The following is a 7,298-nucleotide window of genomic DNA, read 5'->3' on the forward strand; positions in this document are numbered from 1 at the left end:
GGGTGGAAATGTAAGAAATGTTAGAAGGCCAATATTTTTTATTCTATGATTTTGTGACGAGGTGAAGTCTGTCCTGAAAGTGAAATTAATTTGTTAATAACGTTAAGACTTTTAAAACATATACATGCATGCACATTCACAAACATCACACAATTTGTGTGTGTGTGTGTGTGTACCCATAAAGAGAAATGAGATCTCTATTTTCTCCAAAATGCCAAAATGTGCTGTCTCATGTTCTGGTAGATCTGATAAAAGGCATCATTAACTACCCTTTCCCCCTGGATTTTTCATGAATACTTCACTGTAATTGCTTAAGTCCCTTCACAACAGGAAGAGGATTACCCAGCATGACATCCATTGCTGTCAGGAACACACAGAAATTGCTGATACAGAAGAGATAAATGGGGTGAAAATCGCTCCCACAACCACCCACCTCCTGTGGGGTGGCTGGGCCTCCCCAGCTGTGAGGGCAACAACAGACTTGGGAAAACATCTGGCGTTTATGAGACCTTCAAGAAGTCCAAGGCCACTCTTGGGAGGCTGGAGCCTGGCACCTTCCAGATTTCATTGTCCCTAATTTCAGAGATTGCCACTATTCTATATTCTAGGCATAATTCAAATTACAGAGGCCATGGGATACGTATACTGTAAATTCTCCTAGAACTTAGACTAGGATAACTAAGACTTGCCTAGCATAGGGCCTTGAGCCTACTTTAATGAGTAAAGAGTGTGTCTAATAAGGTAATTGATGTGATACCACTATTTCCTCCTCCTTATTCAAACAAGAATTCAATGTGGCTTCTAGTATTTTGTTTAAATAGAAAAAAAAGTCATTTAAAAAACATGGGATAGGATTATCTTAACTATTTTTTTTTTTTTTGGATAGGTTTTTGCTATAGGGGGCGTGCGCTCACCGACAGACAGAGACAGAGAGATAGAAAGTGAGAAATCACCCCCCGTGGGGATGGCCACGCCACAATCCCTTCTCCTCCATTCTCCTCTTGGGATCTTGGGCACGCACACACATGCGCCTGGCGTGAGTTTAAGCCACTGGGTCCAGGACGCAAACCGCAGTAGACCACGTGGGAGTCCAGTGACATAGCCATTACGCTAACTGCTGGTCCTGGGATAGGATTATCTTAAGGTGGATCACATACTGCCTCTTGATTCTTTTCACTCTTTCATATACTTGGTCAGTTTTTAGAAACAATCCAAATGCAGGGACCGGCAGTTGGAGTAATGGCTATGTTGCTGGACTCCCATGTAGTCGACCACAGTTCGAGTCCCAGACCCAGGGACTTAAACTCACATGGGGCACATGTGCATGCGTGCCCAAGATCACGAGAGGAGAAAGGAGGAGAAGGAATTGCGGTGCGGCCATCTCCCCTGGGGGGTGATTTCTTGCTTTCTGTCTCTCTGTCTGTCTGTCTTTTGGTTGAACACACCATGCGCCCTATAGCAACAACCTCTCAAAGACAAAAACAAAACAAATAAAAAATCCAAATGCAAAATCCAGAGCTACTACAGTGTTAAGGGTACCCTAATTCTGAACTTTTTGAGTCCAAATGAATGAGGTTTGGCAGTGCTTACATTGGTTTGGTTACACATAGATCCCACTGAGTAGAGATTAATAATTGCTGAAATGTTTACTAAGCATTAATTAAGGGTAATGAGGCTAGCACAACAACAAGAAAGACCTGTCCATTGATCCCCACCAAGATGGACAGCCATACTCAGAAAGAGAAATGTGCTCTGGGCTCTACAGTGTTTGTTGGACCTGCCGATGGTGAACAGTTCCTGAATTGGGGGGATGAGGATTAAAGAAAGACAAGAAGACAGGATAGAAATGGGAGGACTGCCAGTCAATACTGGTCAGCACCGAATGTACTTTATTGCTGATATTGATACACACTCCAGAGACTTCTGTGATGTAAGGTTTTAAGTCCTTACTGAATTTATCAGGTTATTATAACTACTTTGGAACATTCAGTTCAAAACAATCCCAGGACGGTCTGCTCATTGCCATTGCTCAAGGCCATGTCCACTTACTCACCCCCCTGGCCGTAGTCACATCCTGCACATTCCTCACATCCTCATCTAGGCTCCCCAACAAGTGTTCTGGGCTACCTTGCTTTCTCATAAAGGTGGAAAGAAGCTCAGACATAGAAAAATCAAATCTCTTCCTTTCTTGAGTGGAGAGGCTAGCAAAAGACCCTTCCTGGGGTTGCATAGCCATAGGAAAAAATTAGACCTATTTACAGAGTCTCCTGGCCAGCCTTATTTCATGGTCCTGCCTTTTCTTCACAATTTCTCAGATTTCACACTCCATGTCCACCTAGAGCTCACCCATATTATGGAAGATTGAATCCTTTGAATGGTGATGACGAGAGACAATCACGGCCTTAAAGCATACAGGAGACCAGGGCAGAGAAGTGGCAGAAAGGTTGATATTTCAATAAGGGCTCCCAGACACCCATAGATTCACATAGAACTCCTATAAATTATAGCAGTTCACTACTGCCATTTACAAAGGCTCACTCTGGGTACAATACTGCACTGAGCATTTTTGTACAGTATTGAATGTAAACAACAAGGTCGGACAGGTGATTACACAGAATGGCTAAGAATTAGGCTACAGCAATAGGCAGCCTGTATTCGAATCCTACCACGCTGCTTAGTAACACTATGAACTTATCTCCACGTCCTAGTTTCCTTCTGTAAAAAGGAATAGCAATGCTACTGATTCCATAAAGTCATTACACAATTCAGCGGGTGAGTTCGTGTGAAGTTAGGGAAGTACGTGACACATGGTAAGTGCTCAATAAATGACACAATTCTTATGCTTGTTTTACAGATGAAGGAGAGACCAACAGCTACAAGTTTATAATTGCGTAGTACGTGGAAAAGCTGCATCTGAACCTGCTATGGTTTAGATATCCCCCAGAAATCCATGTGTTGGGACTTGGCTACATCATAAAGGTCTTAAATAAAAACTTAATCCTGTCATGGTGTCCCAGGGTGGGGACTTCAGGTATGGTAAGGTCATTAGGGTCAGGTTCCCTGTGATTGAGTTCCAGTGTGGACGGAAGGAAAGGAAATAAAGCACTCAGAAGCTAGGAGAGAGACCACGCTCTGTTCTGCTTGAAGCTCAGCCTTCCACCACATTGTGATGCCTTTGAACTTTCCAGTCACCAGCATTCTGAGTTTAATAAACTTCTCTCTCTCTTTTTTTTTTTTTTTTTTTGGAGAGGTTTTTGCTATAGGGTGCGTGCGCTCACCAGACAGACAGAGACATAGAGACAGAAAGCGAGAAATCACCCCCCGGGGGGATGGTCACGCCACAATCCCTTCTCCTCCATTCTCCTCTCACGATCTTGGGCACACATGCACACGCGCCCGGCTTGAGTTTTAAGCCATCGGGTCCAGGACGTGAACCGCAGTCGACTACGTGGGAGTCCAGCACCATAGCCATTACACTAACTGCTGGTTCCCAACTTCTATATCTTTTATAAATCATTCACTCTCAGATATTTCTGCTAGCAACATGGTAACAGCCTAAGAACCCTAGTCTACATAATGTCAAGGCCTGTGTAAGCTCCCTCTACACCAGCTTCCTCTGGGGAAATTGTGATGTAAGTTTTGCTCTAGATCTCATAGGTTGTTCATGCACAGTCCTTGGCATTAGAGCTGTCCTCCTTTTCTGGTCAAGTCCACTTTTCCAGGTTCTTTCTAGCACTTCCTTTCTTCTCCATTCATGAGCTCTTATTAGAGCCTCAATGGAGTCCCTGCCTTACATCAATAGGCTCCATATTTCCATGATTCCAAGCTGTTTTCCTTCTGTCTAGTATACCGTCTACTTTTTTCGTTTGAAAAACATTTATTTGTTTTACTTCTTTCACACATTTTATTCCTAGCCCCTCTACCTTGGACAGAATCAGTTACTCTCTGGGCAGAGGAAGATTGAAAATGAGAATAGAGCTACTAGGCTCAGCAAGACCAGGATTCAAGTCCCTTTCCTTCTTCCCTTTCTTTCTTTCTTCTCGCTCTCTCACTCTACCTGCCCCCGCCCCCCCCCATAGGATGTGTGTGCTTGCTGGGAAGGGATACAAAGAGAGATAGCGGGAAGGTGGGAAATCAACCCCCAAGAGGTATGGCCATGCCACAATCCCCTTTCCTCCTTTCTCCACTCAGGATTTTGGGTACACATGCACATGCACCCAATGTTATTTTCAAGCCTCCAGGTCTGAGGTTCCAACTGCGGTTGACCATGTGAGAATCAACACCTTAACCACCATGCCTTGTGCTAGCTCCTTAAGCCCCAGTTCTAACATGCCCAAAATGGGTAATTTAAGAAAATTGCCTCAACTCTCATAGATTCTATTTTAACAGCTACAAAATAGGGTTGGTATCATTCTTGCTAGATTTTGTGGAGATTAATGGAATACACACAAAACCACCTAACATGATAGATTCTCAGTAAGTAACAGATAGCATGAACATATTTTTATACTTTTTTTCCCCAAATATCTACTAGAGATTTAAAATGTTATTCCCAATGTAATTCACAAATGTTTTCACATTAGTTAATGCCCTAGATAGTGAACTTCTCAAAGTCAAATTGATGACATTATCAATGCTTTGCATGGAGTGGACCCTTCATACATGTTGTTTAAGTTGACTAAAATCACCACCTGGAATGGTTGGAATTTACTCCAAAGAACATCTATGGATGTTCTATGTTTATCCACAGAACAGCTATTCAGCTTCCCTATAAGAAAGATAGTGGTTTTAGTAAGTTTTGTGTCCCTCTAAAGAATTAGAATAAACAACCTCCTACAGAGACCAGCAGTTAGCGTAATGGTAATGTCGCTGGACTCCCATGTATTAGCCCTCTGTTCGCGTTCCAGACTCGGTGGCTTAAAACTCACGGCAGGCGCGTGTGCGTGCGTGCCCAAGATCCCAAGAGGAGAATGGAGGAGAAGGGATTGCGGCGTGGCCATCCCCCCTGGGGAGTGATTTCTCGCTTTGTATCTCTCCATCTTTGTCTGTCTGGCGAGCACACACACCCTATAGCAAAACCTCTCCAAAAAAATAAAAATAAAAATAAAAAAATTATTTGGTACTTCTTTTCTCCAGGACATGAGGTTTATTTCCCTCTCCGTGAGTGTGATCTGGATTTAGCGACTCAATTCTAACAAATGAAATATAGAAAAAGCATTATAGGAACTTCATAATAGAGAAAACTGGCACATACCATCCTAATCAAGTGATCAAGATAGAAACATCAGTGCTACTGAAATCATATACATCCTGATGTGATGTGAATAGGGCACTTCACCTCTGTGGTAGCATTTCCCCAAAATCCATAACCTCAGTCTAATCAAGATAAAATATCATACCAGTCGAATAGTATCATGGGGACACTAAACAAAATAACAGGCAGTACTCTTCAAAATGTCAGGGTCTAACACAAAAGACCAAAAACAATGCCATAGATTAGAGAGTAGGGAGACATGACAATTAAATATAATATGGTATCCTGGATTTGATTTTATAAGTATAAAATTATTTCAAAATGAAAAAAAAAATCAAGGGGTCAACACAAGACAGCGTGGTGGTTAGGGCACTGGACTCCCACATAGCAGACCACAGTTTGAATCCCGGATAGGGCCACTTAAAAAAAATCTCACCAAGCACATGTGTGTGTGAAAGCCCAATATCCCTAGAGGAGAATGGAGGAAAAGGGATTGCAATGTGGTCATCCTCCCCTGGGAGGTGATTCTCTCTTTTTCTCTCTGTGTCTCTTTCTAGCGAGTGCTTGCTCTCTATGGCAAAACCTAAAAAAATTAAAATGTGTAGAAGATCCCTTTCTACATTTTACAATGTTTCATCTTCCAGGTCTACAGTGTTGTTTGTAACTTAGCCTCATAAATTAGTGTTTTTGCCTTCTTTTCGTATGTATCAGACTTGAATCATTGAGGCAGCACCAAGAGGCCTTGGCACAGTTGAAACAAGTCTTCAACTTTTTCTTTCTCATCTCCTTAAAAGCAGGCTCCCTTTCCAAATGCAAATGGCCAACTCAGTCTATCTTCGGTCTTCCTTCCTTTTGGACTTTCTTGTGTGTGTGTGTGTGTGTGTGTGTGTGTGTGCTTGTGTACCAGAGGGTGTATGCATTCACTAGAGAGAGACAAATAGTGAGAGAAAGTGAGAAATCACTCCCATGGGGAGTGGTCATGCTGCAAGCCCTTCTCCCCCATCACTCTCTCCTTTTAGAATTTTGGACATGCATGCACATGGGCCCAGAGTGTCTCTCAAGCCACTAGGTTCAGGACTCAAACTGCAATAAATAGCCATGTGAAATCTGGCTGCCTTAACCACCATACTATGGCCAACCCAAGTCTTCCTTTTAAACCACTATGCCATCTAACAAATACGATAAATGCATTTTTAAGGATTGATCAAGTATTGTGAAATATAACATTTTTGTTTCTGCTATGAGAGTTGATTAGTATTCTCTCCTTCCACCAAAAATAACCCTGAAAATATATCTAGAAGAGAAAAATACAGGTTTCAAAAACTAACCATAAAAATCACGACAATGTGTCAGTCTGTGGGAATAGTGCCTGGGAATCAGCATGTGTCAGGGAGGAGGCAGCTACGTGGAGCTGAGGGCAGCTAGAAATGTCAGCCAATGTGTGTGTACATATATGTGTATGTGTTGGGGGAGGGGGGCCTTGAAGTTCTGCTCTCACCTCCCTGCCCACTGCCTTGGACAAGTCATCACCTACCCCTTAGCAGCCCAGGTAGGACAACTCCAGGGCAGCAGTAAAGCCCTGCAAGGATTAAGAGTCGATAAAATAAGGTTAAATCTATTCAGCTGCCTTTAAGCTTTCACACCTACACGCTACTCCTTCCCAAACCAAGGGCCAGAAGACACAACCTAAAGAGACCACCTCATACCTTGCCACTTCACTTTATAGGTTTAAAAGTGAAACCAGTGGCTCTTTGGAGCCTTGAGCTTCCTCCTCTAGGACCTATCTATTCTTCTCTCTCCTTAAACCCATAGGAACAAACACCTGACCTTGATCCTTTTCCCAGAATATTACCAGAATGATTGATAGCCCCAGTGAAAAACTATGTCATTAAAGCAAAATAACTAGATTTGAGAATACAATTCCTATAAAGAAATAGAACAATACCAGAAGTAGAATTGTTAAAAACAAATGATCCAAAAACATAAAACAAGACTAATAAATACATTTGAGGAAGTATGGGGAGAAATGGTAGCAATAAGGAAC

Source organism: Tupaia chinensis, unplaced genomic scaffold, assembly GCF_000334495.1.
Source record: "Tupaia chinensis unplaced genomic scaffold, TupChi_1.0 Scaffold000077_1, whole genome shotgun sequence".
Lineage (NCBI taxonomy): Eukaryota > Metazoa > Chordata > Mammalia > Scandentia > Tupaiidae > Tupaia > Tupaia belangeri.